Genomic DNA, 15,947 nt, shown 5'->3' with positions numbered 1-15,947 from the left:
CATTTTGTACATAGGTTTTTCAATTGCTGGATTTGTCTATGCTTTAGACCAGGTCTTAAAACATAAGGCCATCATGTTTTACTTTCAGCTTTCTCAAGGCCTCAAAAATGTTTTCATATATATTGACTCAAATATGTACTTTTCCTCTGTAATAATTAAACCGCAATCTCCACTTATGAGTTGAAAACTGTTCAAATTCTTTACCCGAAAAGGGGACAATAAGGTAAGAGAAGCCTCAAAAAGTACAAAAATGCAATAGACATTAAAAAAAAACACCTTTGAGGCCTTGTGAAAAATTGACAAAAAACCGTCTGCTTAATGTTTTAAGACAGTGAAAGCATGCATGCAAACTCAGCTTCAAGAACTCAAGGTGGCGTGTATAGCTGCAGTGAGGAGAAAAACAGTCTAAATTCAGAGACTTCACAATACAGAAGAACAGATAGTGGAGAAGAGGGACCACAATGCCCTTCACATTATCTCAGTATGGTGCACTTAAAGCAGGCCAGAGAACAACATTTGGAGAATGCTGTATGAAGTAAACAACTTTCATTTAAGATTAGCAGTAGTAAATATTTTAAAAGAAAATAAACAATCAAAGCACATTGATACAAATTCACTTTCATGCCCGCTTCGTGGGTGATGCTACCAGATATAAACCCCTGTGTTCCGTGTGCCACAAGGCTGGGGCAGTTGAACATCCTGATGCAATCCCCACAACTATCCCCTTTCAACTGTGGAGACAGCTATGCCAATCGCCACAAGTGGTATATGGTCTCACAGTCCAGGCAACCTTGTTTACCGATATACAACATGTTTAATTCCACTGTCGGTTTACAATAATACTATATGGGCAGAAGGCACTAAACAGCCAAATACTGTCAGAGAAGCAAAAACATTTCTGTGATAACATCTAAAGCTTTTTTGCAGCAGCACTAAAGTCATAATTCACTTGTTTGCATGCTACACAAAAGACCATGTGCATCTTTCTACACCTAACACTTCCTCTCCTTTCCCTGAATACTTGCACCGCATTTTGAAAGTGCAAGTTTCTCTGTAATAATACTTGGTTGCGTTTCATCTAAAATAGACAACTGCGCCGATTTACTTGCAAATGGGCTGTATTATGCTGTAGGAGAGTATCAGAACAGGGGTACATTTTTTTTCTGCAAACGTCCCAAACCTGCACAAAAGTATAAGCTGAGAAGGTCACACTAAGAAAAGTGCGCCATGATAAGGCAAGCAGCCCCATTTAGTAAAACGGCTTCATGCTTCGGCAGGCAGAGCACCAGTAGTCATGGGTTGATTAGGCCGACACAGACACACACACAGACACACAGACCTGCTGAATACATGATAACCATCATTTTACATTAGCTCAATGCAGTACACGTTGGCTTTGAGATTTATTCTCGCACAATGAATTACACCCCCATCACTGCATAGCAGAATGCAGCATTCAGAATTTCGCTGAAAGGCACACATTCCAAAGTTTCAGCATTTTACACGGCCACAGGCCAGTAGTCGCGCAGGAACTAATTAGAGCGAAGGGGAAGCAAACACGCTTTCCGAGAACGAAGTATTCAAAGTGACATCAAGAAAGCGCAACATAAAATGATAGACTCCAGAGGTTTAAAGACAAGACGAGTCGTTGTGCTCCGATTGATTAGACTACGTAAAGTTTGCAGAAGCTCCCAGAGCCATGTCCCAGAGAAAGTATAACAACTTTAACTTAATGAAGGTTGCACTTTGGCTGGAGTCGATCAAATAGACACGGTAAAGCAAGATTATAGAGACAGAATGATTTTAGCACAACACTGCCACCCTTCGGGCAAAGCTCTCTTTGGCAAACAGTTGTGCAGAAACCATTATTTATGGCTCAGTCCTAATTAGGAAATGGTAGAACACAGACATTGCGCCACTGAGACTTGATGGAACTCTCAAAGGCAGCTGAACATGAACTTCTCACCATACGCAAAGAATTCCATGCGCTCAGGCTCTTAGCGCTCCAGAACCCCATAGCTATCAAGAATGTGGCACAACTGACAATGGACATTTAAAAAGAAGGAGTAATTGGTAAAGACGACGACTGGCTAGCGCGGTTTACTTTGTGGATGTCCTGCTGCCTGACTAACATCTGTTGAATTTGGTTTCCCATCCTTATGATGTTATTTTGGTGTACATAGCAAGTAATTGCTACATGTTGCGGGACCTGAACCAATAAATTATACGTTACTCACCGTAGTAACTAACGTACTCTTAGTCCATAGACCCCTTTTCTCCATACTGTATGGGCATCCCTTCCAAGGGACGGAAGACGGAACCTTTTTCACCAGAAAAAACCTTCCCCTTTAAATTTAGAGGCACGTGGCGCCACACCTCAGTCCCCAATGACGCGTCGACAATAGATTTTACATTGTCTAATGACACCAGTATTAGGGGGGTTGGGGGGACATATGGAGGAAAGGGGACTATGGACTAAGAGTATGTTAATCACTACGTTGAGTAACTTATAATTACTCTTACGTCCCATGCTCTTTCCTCCATAATTTATGGGCAATTATAACTGATTGTAGCCCCAGGGTGGAGAGGAGACCCTCCTTAAGCAAATAGGTTCCTGAGAACCGCGGGTCTGAAAGCTGCATCAGATCTAGAGCCGGCATTCAAACAGTAATGCTTGCAGAAAGCCAAGGGAGAGGCCCAAGTGGCCGCCCTGCTTATCCCTTGCCCAGGGACATGGCGCTGGAATGTGAGGGCCGTTGCCTTGGCCCTGACTGCGTGGGCATGCATGTTGGCCGGGAGCGGCTTGTGCTGGCCCGCATGCGCTTCTTTGATGGCAAAGACCATTCAGCGGGATATGGAAGCCTTAGAAGCTGGATAGCCTGGTTGTGAGCTTCCAAAACTGACAACGGGGCGTCCGATTTGCGAAAGCCCTGGTCCTGGCCAAGTAGAATATCAGGGCACGCCTGACATCCAGGCAGTGCAGCACACACTGTGCTTCGTCCTTGGGATCGGGAAAAAACGTAGGAAGGACTATTTCCTTTTTCAAGTGGAAAGCAGACGCTTGAGCAGGAATGCTGGGTGAGTCCACAGGACTACTTTGTCCTTGTGAAAGGTAATATATGGTTCTGAGGCGACCAGCGCCTGGATTTCGCCGACTATGAGCCGAGGTGAGGCCGACTAGTAAAGCAGTCTTGATGGGGACTAGAGTGATGTCCACGGACGCAATTGGTTCGAACGGTTTGTGCGCCACGGTGCCCAAGACTACGTTAATTTCCCACATGGGGTGCGTTATCATGATGGGCGGGTAGAGCCTTGCGAGTCCCGTCAGATGTTTGACGATAGGATTGGAGGAGGAGAAGATGCCTTTCTCCGAGTTCCTGTAAGCCCCAATGGCTGCGAGGTATGTGCAGCAGGTGTCTACCTGCACGCCCGAGTGGGCAAGGTGCACAGAGGAGGAGAGCACGTCCTCTAAGGTGCATGCCGTGGGGTCGATTGCCTTGGAGTCTGCCCAGTGGCAGAATCTGGTCCATTTGCTTTTGTACTGGGCCTTTTATTTTTTTCACCTGGTAAGAGCGTGTGCCTTTTTTCCCCCCACTCTTACGTGTGTTTTACATTTTTGTGTCCATAGACTGTGGAGCCTCACCTACTACATAGGCATCATCACTTTAGTGCATTGACACAGGTTTGTCTTTTTCAGACTTCCCACTTTAAACTCCATTTTCTGCCACCGTCTACTGCCTCCCAGAACATGTAAAGTTGCCATTGACTTTATTAATCATTTTAAATTCACAGACCCAGTACAAACTATCTTCCATAAAGTAATGAAAAGGGTTAATAGTTATCCCTTTTTGTCTGTCTCTCATGGAACATTATTTCGTTCCCCTTTCTTTAAGATTTGGCTGATGGCAGTGGTATCTACCATTTTTTCCCTACCGCAGACTATGAAAATAGCCTTGGTACTGTTTTAGGCTATGTTAGTAGCCTCGAACTTTAATCCGCTGCACCCCTTTTCATTTTATTTGGTTCCGGCTGGGTTTATTCGCAATTTCTTTTTGTAAAGGTCTTTCTCGTGTTTTACTCTGCGCGCCAAACCAGGTTTGGTTCCTTTGTTCGCCCTCCTTAGGCGCCTGAGAATCTAGGTATACAGGGTGTGAGGGAGGGTTTTTAGGCCCCCTGCACAGGGTCACCTTGGATACCCAAGTCACACTCTTGTTTGATTGGCTAGGTGACTGTCCTGCCAGGACAGCCAGGCTGTGTGAATGGGGGAAAACTGCATAAAAAGCAGGTCTCTGGGACTTGCAAGGCAGAGTCGCCACTGGCTAGAGAGAACCGAAGAGAAACTGAAGGAAGAGGACTGCAACTACTGAACCTCCCGGTGAAGCCCTGCTGCGGGTCCGAATCGCCTGAACTTCGATGACAGAGAAGATCTGCAAGGAATCGTCTTCCATTGAGCTGGTGGGACTAACCAATTCGCCAAACACCAAGGCCTCCCACCCCTGGTCGAATTTGCTGTTCATCGCTGGATACCCAGGAGGACCGGTCCCTGTTTGGGTTTTAAGGAGCACACCTTTTATTCGTCACTTTGTTCTGCTGCTGGTTGGTTCCTTCCCTGCACAGTGCAGGATCCTCCAGTCTTCCTCCTTGTCAGTCCGATAGTCGCTTCAGGAACCGTGAGCCTGCAGGACCCGCCAGGAACTTTTGCCTCAGCTACAGAATTCTCCTTCTACTAAGGTGCTGTTCAAATCCGGTTGTTAGTTCCGTCCGACTGCGGTGAAAGTGTTTGAAATCTTTCGCTAATCTTAGAGATTGTCCTCCTCTATTCTTTTAAATAACTTTTATTCCGACCAACTTCGTTTCGAACTCTAGGAAAAGACTTAACTGCAAACTACTCAGAACTGTGTGATCCTCTGCAAAGACTCTGAACCATTAACATTGGCCCAGGCCTATTGATTTGAATCCTAGTTGTAGTAAGCCTTTTCTAGATTGCCCTGCCTACTTGTTAATGCTGCTTGATTTTGAATAACCTTGTCTTTCCCTCCCTTTTTAAATTGGTGGAGTGCCATTTTGTTCACACTTCATTTTGATATTAACTTGTCCGGAATTCATTGGGTGGTGTGTAGTGTATTAAGATTGTGATTTTCTGCTGCTTTATGTTAGTTAACTGTTGGACAACTGATGGTGTAAATAAATGTATATTATTTTACTAAAACTGTGAGTCAGTGTTTGTTTGAACCATAGCAATTGCTCTCCTTTGTGTAACTTCTGATACTGCTCACTTTACTCTCGAGATAAGTCTGGCTGCTCAGCAATCGCTACCACTTTACTCTGTAATACAGGCTTGTACCAAAGGTGAATTTGTACTCACACTTGTAGTCTTAATTGTGTGTGGTGTTCCCAAAGGGTACTGCATATGATTCTGCCTAATACTGCTGCCGGAGATGTGGCCCTGACAAGCCAGTCTTCGAGGTATGGGTAAATGTGGAGGCCCTGCGCTCGGAGGAGGGCTGCCACTGCATTCCTGAGCCTGGTGAAAACCCTGGGGGAGGACTTGAGGCCAAACGGAAGGACCTTGTACTGAAAATGGTAGCCAATGATCCTGAACCAGAGTTAAAAATGATGGGGCTGCCAGATTGGGACGTGCAGGTCTGAGTCCTTCAGATCCAAGGAGCACATCCAGTCTCCCTTGTCCAATGTCTCCGCTATAAAAGCTAGCGTAACCATCTTGAATTTCTGCAGGGGTAAGGAGAAGTTGAGGGTGGAAAGATCCAGCGCAACTCTCAGGCAGGCCTGGTTGTTCTTCTGAACAGCAAAAATCCTGGAGTAAAAGCCAATGCCTCGCTGGGAGGCTGGGACTTCCTCCAATGCCTGGCTCTCTATGAGCAACCAGATCTCCGCCAAAAGAGTTGCTGTACCAACCTGTGGGAGTGGAGGGGAGGAGGGAGGAGAGGCTGGGGTAGGGGTGTGGTACCCAGTGTGTCAGGGCCAGACAAGGACAAGGACAGGTGAAACAGAGGGACTGTTGGGGCTGTTGTACTTGCACCAGTTAGAAAACCTCTACAAACTGTGAGAACCTCATCTAAGGGCATACAGCATTATAGAAGACTGTTCTGCCCTCTCTGCAGGGGAAAGGCGCTCCAAAACTACAATACCCAACTTGCTTTGCAAACGCCTGGGCCAATAAGGAGCCGAGCCGGGTGTGACACGCTTACGTGCAAGTCCCGAGGCACGGGGCTTGTGCTTGAGACACATACAAGAGAAGACGTGTGCCCAGCAGCTCCCCGGAAAACACACAGGAGGGGTCCAGGCCCACTGGAGCAGTCATCCGGCCCCTCGCCTTTGCAAGATAAGTACTGCATTGTTTTGGGAGCCTGCGGGAGTCGTGGGGAAAGCACACGGGGCACCAGTAACCCCTCCAGAGCCCCTGCGCCTCCGAAATAAGCTAAGTGGGCGCGGCTATCAGTGCCATGGGACAGCACTTGTCATTACCCGCATCGGTTTTAGGATTATGCGAGCTTTGGTGCTTGTGTAACAATCGCGTGTTTTCGCGGAACCCAACGCCAAAACAGGCGCACGAGACGAAAGCAATAGTAACGGAGCACACTTTTATTTGGTGCACTTGCAGGGGTCTGAAGAAAGAACGCCTGCGGAGACCTATTGATAATTGGTGCAACAACCCACGTGTGGCAGCGCACAAAATTGGGATCTAAGAACCTTGAACTGAAAAGTGCTGGATGCATGTTGAGTGTGGCATTAAGAAAGAAAGACTGAACTCGAAAAGCACACGCTAACGCTTGTTTATTTCTTTTAGCTTGAACCAGTCACTCAAACACCATGGACGTGGCACAGGACTTGACGGCCCTTGCTGGACAGGACACTAAGACTAAAAAGCTAAGTGTGCATGTGCATGTTGATTACTCCTGCGCTGGTAAAGACTGGCATATGTTTGACTATATGTATCTGGGGTAGTGAGTGAGGGACAGCACCCTTACTTGTAAAGTGTTGGTAAAAGTGTACTTGTTGCTTATTCTATACCTATGCCCAAAACATTGGCAAAACAACATTGTGCAACCATCAAACCTTTCCTAATTCCCCCAGTCCTACCCACATCCCCTACCTAACCCTCAATCCGGTTTTCCTAAAATCCCCCTACCTATCCAATCAGTGAGACCCTAAACCTCCTTCCTCGCTCTAGTCAAGGAAGTATGTGTAAGCTCTGACTGGCAGGCACCAAGACCATAGAGGGGGTGGTTGGTTCTGTGCCGCTCCTGCGCCTTGGACCTGAGCATCGTGACACAGTGGATACTACAGAGAGGATCCAGGGGGCCGTGAAATTCTGGTGCCAGAAATGTGCATGGAGAGCTACCCTGCGCTCCACCGGAGACATGTGGACCTGAAGGGTCGTGTCATGTCTTTCCCTTGGAGGCTGTCGCGGAGCAGGGTTACTGGAAAAAGCCCTTATGCCCCACTCTTTTTGTTGCTTGCGCCGGTTCTGAGATGGCGAGCGGTACAGTTGCCTGGATCTACCTTCCTGGAAGCCCCGGAACCCTCCATACGTATGACCCCCTCTCGGAGCGCTGCTGAGATTGGGTGTACGATTTGGGCGTAGTCTTTGTAGGGAGGGATAAAGACCTGGCCGTTTGTGAGCTGTTTTTCTTTTTGTCCAGCTCTTCATCTGTGGAGGAGTGGAACAGGTCCCCCAGGACCCCTTCGAACGGTAGAGTATGTGTTCCTGGACGCCCGGGTACATTTTTGTTGCCCAGAGCCAGGCTGTCCTCATGTCCGTGGCAATGCAGACGGCACAGTCAGAGGTGTCAATATGGGCCATTGTGGATTCCATGACATTGTGCGCCACTAGCTTAGCGTCGGCTAGCACCGCCTTAAAACGTGATTGGCTCTGGGGACGGGGAGTTCCGGAAGGAAGTCCGCAATTTCCGGCCATAATCTTTGGTTGGCGGCAGCCAGCATAGCATAGCATCTGCATTGGCTCAACGAAGATGCAAGGATGCGTTGGAATAGTGTTTCTTGCCGTACGCCTCCAAGATCTTCTCCTGATTGCCTAGCAGCGCCGCAGAGGAGGAGGCTGGGGACGACTGAGGCTTGGAGAACAGTGATGCTGCAGCAATCACCGAGGAGTGCGGCTGAGGATGGGCCAAGAGCAAGAGTGTATCCCCCTCCATCTGCCTGTACTTGGCGTCCAGGCGTCGATTGACTGGCTGGGCCGAGTGGGGCTTGAGCCAACCCTTCTTGGCCAGGGAGACTACATCGGTTTGCATAGGAATCCCTGTTTTGGCGGAGGGGCGTTGTGTGAGGACTTCAGCCAAGACCCCCTCTGCCGGCTGCTCGACCTTGGGCTGGGGGAGGCCCAGTGTCACTCACACCTGTGTCTCTGCAGGAGCGATGGACGAGCCTCCCTTGACCCCAAGTCTTCACTTCCCCTGTTTCACCCAGAGGAATACCTGTCAAATACAAGGTGAACACTCAGACCTGAATTCATACGATTCCCCTGGGCCCTTCCCTTCTCTTTGCTGTGTGCTATGATGTCCCCCTATGGGCTTACCTTGATCTTTAGTAGGGTGTGCACTCCATCCTGCATTTGCAGGGGCGCAATTCACTCATGGGATTGGTGCCAATGTCTGTAGGCTGAGTTCAGATGCCAAACGCCGTTTTATACCTTCACAGCGAGGCCAAGAGTTCAAGGCACCAGTTTCTTCACTGGCTAGAAAGTCCTTCCCACAAGTGAACATTGCGCAGAGAATGTTGAGTGTCCAAAATTGTCCGTATTGTCTTTGTTTGCCGGTATTTTTGTGTGTGAGTAGCGCTGTGTGTAAAAGCTAGCTGCTGGTAGGTTTGCGCAGCGCCTTCAATTCGAGCGCGCCTGGTAATGTCTCTCCCTTTCCCTTGCAGGAGAAATTATGTGGTATTAGCGCCTCGAGTCCGGGTTCAGCCCTACTGGAGACTTGGTGATTTTGCACCGCGTAGAGAGAGTGAGCGCAGTGAAATAAGTGTCCACGTTATTGGAGCGAGCACAATGAATAATGTCTCTTTCTTACAGGGGTTTGTGCGCTAACCTGGATTGCAGCGTCGCAGGAAGATTTGTTGAGTATGCGCAGCGTTACTGATGTGCGCGTGTTAGCGCTGTTCTTCTTTGTTCTTACACGTGCCGGTGTAGAAGTCCCCTCTTGACAGGAGATAGCTGCGGCGTGGAGTAAGAACCAGGTACGCTGAAGCGGAATGATCCGAAGCAGGTAAGAAGATGCTGGCTGATCCAGAGCACTGCAAGTGTGTTGGTGAAACAGCTCACAGTAAGCAACACGAAGCAATGGAAGAATCTTAGGTGTGGCTTATATAGCTAGCCACACCCAAACACTGGAGAGCTCATGAATCATCATGCACTTCCTGTTTGGCAACAGGAAGTGGTAACCAGGAAGTTGCTACAAATATTAGGAAGGGATTAAAGGAAGGATTTGCTATGGGTTCTTTGTGTGCCTATACCAGGCATGCCAAGCCTCCACCCAGCTTGCCCCAACTACCTGCCTGATACCCATGACACCCAGATACTCTGCCAGCCCATCAAGATGTTTGTGGAAGGCCCTGGCTGAGGATGGCGTGCAGTGTTCGAAGTGTACGAAAAGAAGTTGTGGAACTATGTTCCCTGTCGGTCTGCACCCAACTCCCCACAAACCCCATCACCGTGTCCCCTCCACACACAATACACACCCCCAAACACTTGCACCTGCTGCTTAAGGGAATGTTCAGTGCAGTGCATTGAAAGTGCAAGTTTCAACTTCTTCCTACACTTCTATTTTAAAATGAAACCATTCTGGAACAGTTTCTTTTTAAAATAAAAGTATAGGAGCTGTAAAAAGTCAATTAAAAAAGTAGAGGAGCACCGCTCCCGTCCGCTCCCACTAACTTCGACCACTGATGGCGTGTCAGTATGATCCTCCTCATCTGTATCCTGTGGAGGAGGAGGAGGAGTAGTTGGCGCCGGAGGCTGGGTTACAGAGACCGCAGCGGCTGGCATGGAACCACCTGAGGAGTCAGCTGGGGAGCCGGAGGCGGCGGCTGTGCCGGGGCCTGGGGCGCCGACAGAGGCGTCTGTGGTGTCACTAGCATTGCGGCAAGGACTTCCCTGATGGCAACTTTGATGATAACTCCCATCCAAGGTGACCTCATGAGGCCAAGGAACCTCTTCACTGGCCGAGGAGGTGGCAGATGATGTTGACAGGGTAGCGGGAAGCTGCTGGAGCCGCTGCGTACCCTGTCCATATGGACGCAAAGGAAAGCTGCCCTGCGGAAAGAGGGGTAGACTGTAGGCCAAGTAACTGTTTGAGGCCAGTCCCACCTTGACACTCGTTCTTCGCCCAATTCCTGGAATGGTGTCGGATGGGTGCCTCTGTCTGGCACGGTGGCCATTTTGTCGAGCTGCCTGCCACGTGCCTGCCACGTGCCTGCAACGTGTTGCTCAGCCCACTGGGGCCGGACTCGTCCAAGACTCTTGCGTGTGGATCACAAGGCCTACCCTGCTCCTCAGGCCAAGGCCCGGTAGGTGCGACACCCCCGACCCAGGAGTCGGTAGAGATGCGTTTTAGGCACCCCCTCAGACGTATTGCCGGTATTAGGGCGTAGACCCTCGGCCATGGTGGCGGTACAAGGGCGGAGCCCCTCGGGTGAAGATCCGGTAAAAGAACCTTCCATCCCTCAACACTGTCACCGGGAGGATCCAAGGATCCGAGGATCCCTCGGCCCAGAGGCCGGTAGATGCAGCAGCCTCAGGGCACATGCTGGTAGATGGACCTAACTGGTCCCTCCCGCGTGGGAGAGTCCCTGGGAAGGAGTCTCCCTTGCGGGGTGCGATGGAGAATATCGGGCCTATTTTGGTCCTGATTCGATGATTCATAAAGTTCTTGAGGTCCTCTGGAAGCGACTTCTGAAAGAGCTTCCTCCACCTGGCTAGTCTGTTCTTCTGCGCTTTCGAAGACAGCGAGCCGCACGCTGAACAAGCTTGCCAACCGTGGTCTGGGCCAAGGCAATGTAGGCAGAGGGCGTAGGGGTCTGAAGTTCGGAATAGCCCTGCAGAAGTCAACATTCACCAGGGAGGAGCGCGACGCCTGAGGACAGAGTGCCTGAATGACAAAACAGAGAACAAAGAGAAGAACTATCCGCGTGTGTAATTACATGGCCGAAGCCAAACCCAGGAGCGCTGGTGAAATTGGCCCATTCCCGTCGACACAGAAAAGGGGACTGAGGTGTGGCGCCAGAGGGCGGAGTCAGGGCAGCGCATACTCTCTGGGCCGCACCCCGCGCACCTCTAAATTTAAAGGTGAAGAACGTTTTTTCTGGTGAAAAAGGTTACGTCTCCCGTCCCTTGGAAGGGACGCCCCATACAGTATGGAAGAAAGGGGACGGGACGTAAGAGTAAAAGAATTTCTTTGCAGTAATGAAAGGAAAAGCAACTCCTCGGTGGATAGACGATAGCTACCAAACAGATGAGTCATCACAGGTAGGAAAACGCAAGAGCAGGTACCTCACAAGCATACACAGCTACCCTTTGGTCCCAAGCCAATGACCCTACCGATTGCTTTGAATGTTACATCGATAAAACTCTAGAATGGCCCCACAACTATTTGCATTTTTTTTCTTTTATTGTGACCTGGTTTTTAAGAAAAACCTTATACACATGAATACATAAAAAGAAAACACATTTAAACTAAAATAAAATTTTTTAAAAATTATATATACACACAAGCTAAGCAACCATAACTCGCACCATCTGCGTGCATTGCTAAGACTAACACTCAGGACATCCAAGATGACATCACAAATGTCATTCATGACATCACTGATGACATCACATGTGCATTTAATTTTCACGCTGCACCTCCACTAGTGATTGGCATTAGAATATTGTCTGAAAAGTGTAACAGATCATTGCAGAACTATCATACGCCAACTAGTTCATTAAGCAATGCATTAACAACGGGTTAAACATGTGATGTCAGTGATGTCATCAATGACATTTGTGATGCCATCTTTCATGTTCTAGGTGTTAGTGTTAGCAGCGCACAGTGGTGATGGCAGGTATGGGAGCTTAGTTTACCATAACTGGCGAATTTCAGGTTTTTTTTTGGTTTTAATTTGAACCATAATGGGGAGGTTGAACATTTTTTTTTTAGTGAAGTGCATAGGTTTTTGGTAGGGCAACATAACCATAACGTCCCCTTAAAGTTTTTTTGTAGTGAATTTTACAGGTTTTTGGAAGGGGAACTTAATCATAACATTGTGTCAATGAAGTTGTTGTGCTGAATATACACTGTCAAAATGTGATTTTGGGAGATATGTAGTATAATGTACGTACTTGATATAAATTTAACATAGAACATACAGAAGCCCCTCCCTATTGATATTATAAATGTACGGACTGAGCGCCTGTTTGCGGAGGGGGGCGGGACCAACATTAGCCAAAGAGGCAGGGGGTATCTGAAAATGTACTATTGTCTTACACAAAAAATGTGCAACGTAGAAGAAGGACATAAACACATAAGCAGTAATAAATAAATATGGAAACCTAAACGTGTGAAATGAAAACGACACATTTAATACCATGTAGAATAAAATGGATGGTACCATAAAACATTTTTTAAAAAAAGGATACCTCCATCGTAATCACTTCACAGAAACTCTGCACCCTGGACCGACAGTGGATGGACGCAGTAGGACGAAGGGAAATATCAAAATAGTGAGTGAAGGTCCTTTTATTGTATGTGTGTGTATTTTGTTTTAGTATGTGGTGCAGAAATAATAATTTCTTTCTGTTTTGACACAGAAGTGGCTAGTACTTTGGAGTGGCTGGAGGAGAATTTTCTGAATGGGGAAATGTCTGAAGACCGTGACAATAATGGTACACAGTGCTCTGCATATGCAAAATAATGATCAGTATTTTATAGGCATTTAACATATGCATATTTTTTTGTACAGACCGGGAAAGAAAAGAAGAAAGGCCATCAAATGAGACAGAAGACAGGATGAAAAGGATTGAGCAGAAAATTGACATACTGAATGAGAATTTTAAAAGTTTAAGGGAGTTTGTGGAGGACTGTGTGAGAGGAAAAGTATGTTACCATTGTCCCACCTGTACCTGCCCCGCTTCTCCATTCCCTAGTGAACCATCCCCAAACCTTCAAGAAGAAAATAGACGTTTTGACGAAACATCCATCCCTTCTTCCCCCCCAAATCTTCTCCTCATAACCAGCCCGTGTTGAATCCTAATTCCCCTATATTTGTGTCAGTATCTGCTTCCCCCGCTATTTCTCTGGATTGAAGTGTGTGTGTGTGGGTGTGTTTGGAATGTTTTTGTATAGTAGTTTTAGTTAAAGAGTTTGAGGAAAAACCGTTTCTTTAAAAAGACTTACAATGTTCGCGAACAGTGCGCCTGTTCAACCTATCCGTAAGGAATGGAATGTGGGTGTTGTAAAGGCAGTACACCTACCCTTACTAATGTCAAATAAGATGGAGTTTATGTTTGACCGCACCATCTGTTCAAGTTGTGCGTACATAAACAGAAAGGAGCGTCCTAAGGACATTATACCTCGCCGTACCGCTTACAAACGAGATGAAACATGTTCGTAGAACACACCAGGTGTCTGGGATGGCCGTAAAGGAGCAAAATGGGAGTGTGTTAAGGACAGTATACCTGTCCGTATCGTCCGAAGCCAAAATGGTGCCGTCCGTAGAACAGGCGCGGTGTCCGGCAAGTTCGTAGTCAAACAAAATGGAGTTGTCCTAAGGACACTGGACCTGTCCGTACAGTGAGCATATCATGTATGCACATGCGCAGTACAACCGTAAGTATAGCGAACATCGCGCCTGTCCCTAACTGTCCGTCTCACTTGTGTAGCACTTTGAATTAGTTTGAGAACCCGAACACTGTCCGTAGGACACTTGCGCGCATGTTTGTTACTCTGCATTTGCTGTCCAGCGGACTCCCATTTCTGTCGCGGATGTGTTCAGGACGTCATGTGACCGCACCGACGCTGAGCGTGTGGACTAATTTGCGCAGTTTGTGTTCTTCCGCAACAGCACAAAAGAATTTGTAGACACAAGTCAAATTATTGTAGACTGTAAAAATATAATTTCACATATCCCAGACAATAGCTTATCTAAGGACTTTTTTTTAATTTTTTTAAAAAGATTTTTATTTTATTCAAACCAAACAATACAACAAAACATAATTAAACACATTTAACAACATAAACACTGCACTCCCAATCCCCCCCCTTATGAGCCTATTTGTTCTTCACATTCAGTATCCGTTCCGTGTTTCAAGGTATCGCTGCCCTCAGATTCAGCTGGAGCCGACACTGCTCCAAACATTTCAGTTATCAATAATTTCCATGCCATGAGGGAGCCCATTTCTTCATCCTCCCCCGAGTTACTAGCCTCTTGCCACACCACTGTTTCAGCCTCTGCCCATTTTTGTAGGTCCTTCCACCAGACCTCCACTTGCGGCTTATGACACTCCTTCCATCCCATGGCAATCCTTCGTTTCGCGAGCACATATGCCAAATCTCTCATTTTCCCAACATGTTTGAGTTTTCGCGCTCTGGGATACCCTCCCAGCAAGCAGGCCCAGGCCGAGTCTATTTTGAGCGTGACCCCCTTCCCTGCTAGTTTCTGTGCCACTTCACCCCAGTGGCATTCAATTACCGGGCACGCCCAGAACATGTGTATCATGTCGGCATTCTCCTCGTCACACTTCGGGCATGCCTGGCGCCCAATATTTCGGAACTTTGATATTCTCAGAGGGGTCATGTACGCCCTATGCATTATATATAGCTATTTGTTTGAACCTGGCATTTCTCGACACCTTCTTATGATATCCCAAAGCACGTTCCCACATCCCATCTTCCATCGGGGCTCCCATCTCGGTTTCCCATTCTAATCTCAAGTGCACCAGGTCCCTCCCAACCTTAGCCATCAACATCTCATACAATCTAGAAACCTCATGCCCACCCTCCGATATATCATACAGTACCCAAACAGTAGCATCCGGTTCCCCCGCCAAAGTAGTTGCAGGCCATCTGCTCTGAATCTCCTGCACTATCATATGATAAATGACATATTGGCCTCTGTGCAATCCCGCCACTTCCCCCAGTTCCCCCAACTCCATGATAGTCCCGTCTTGCCAAATGTCTCCCAAAGTGACTAGTCCCACTGATTCCCAGTATGTCCTGATAATTACCCTCAGCTGTCTGTCTCCCTTTGCCAGTGCGACCAACGGTATCTGCGGAACGCACGGGAAGGGGTCCCCCATCATCCGGCAGGCTCGGCACCACATGTTCCATCCCAATAACAGCATTCTAGGGCGCTCCCTCATGTCTGCGCTAGCCATCCAGATAATTTCCTGCAAGTAAAAAGGGGTACAGTCCCTCCCGAACAACCTGTGTTCAGGGGTCTCTTCATCGGAGAGCCACTTAGCCACATATTGCAGTTGCGCCGCTACATAGTAGGCCTCAAAATTAGGCAGTTTAATACCGCCTTTTTCGTAAAAGTTCTGCAGCTTGCATAATGCAACTCTGTTCCGGGTACCGTGCCACAAAAATTCCCTGCACATACTGTGCAGTTTAACAAAAAACTTCTTAGGTATCATGTATGGGATATTGTTCAAGTAATGCAAAAGCCTAGGTTATACCACCATTTTAAGCATAGCACATCGGCCCATCATCGCTAACGGCAACGTCTCCCAGAACCACATGCATTTCCCGATTTTCCCAATGGCTATTTCAGTATTGCGCCTATGTTCTTCCTCCGTCGTGTGATACACATCTATTCCAAGGTAGCGGAAAGAGCTCGCTGCCCACGGGATCTGCAACACCGGCAACCTCTCTACAGGAGTTCCCACATAGCTACCCAGCGGGAATAGGGCAGATTTCTGGGGGTTCACCGCT

At 47.7% G+C, this 15,947-nt stretch overlaps 1 protein-coding gene across 2 annotated transcripts in view; it reads right to left on the bottom strand.

The window, feature by feature from the left end:
• SORL1 (sortilin related receptor 1) overlaps positions 1-15,947 on the bottom strand; it is a 1,341,481-nt gene that overhangs the window by 554,226 nt on the left and 771,308 nt on the right. The window lies entirely within an intron of this gene.

This window comes from Ambystoma mexicanum, chromosome 9 (assembly GCF_040938575.1).
Source record: "Ambystoma mexicanum isolate Mex_15411 chromosome 9, UKY_AmexF1_1, whole genome shotgun sequence".
Lineage (NCBI taxonomy): Eukaryota > Metazoa > Chordata > Amphibia > Caudata > Ambystomatidae > Ambystoma > Ambystoma mexicanum.
The sequence above is the reverse complement of the archived record's forward strand: the minus strand, read 5'-3'. Positions and strand labels throughout refer to the sequence as shown.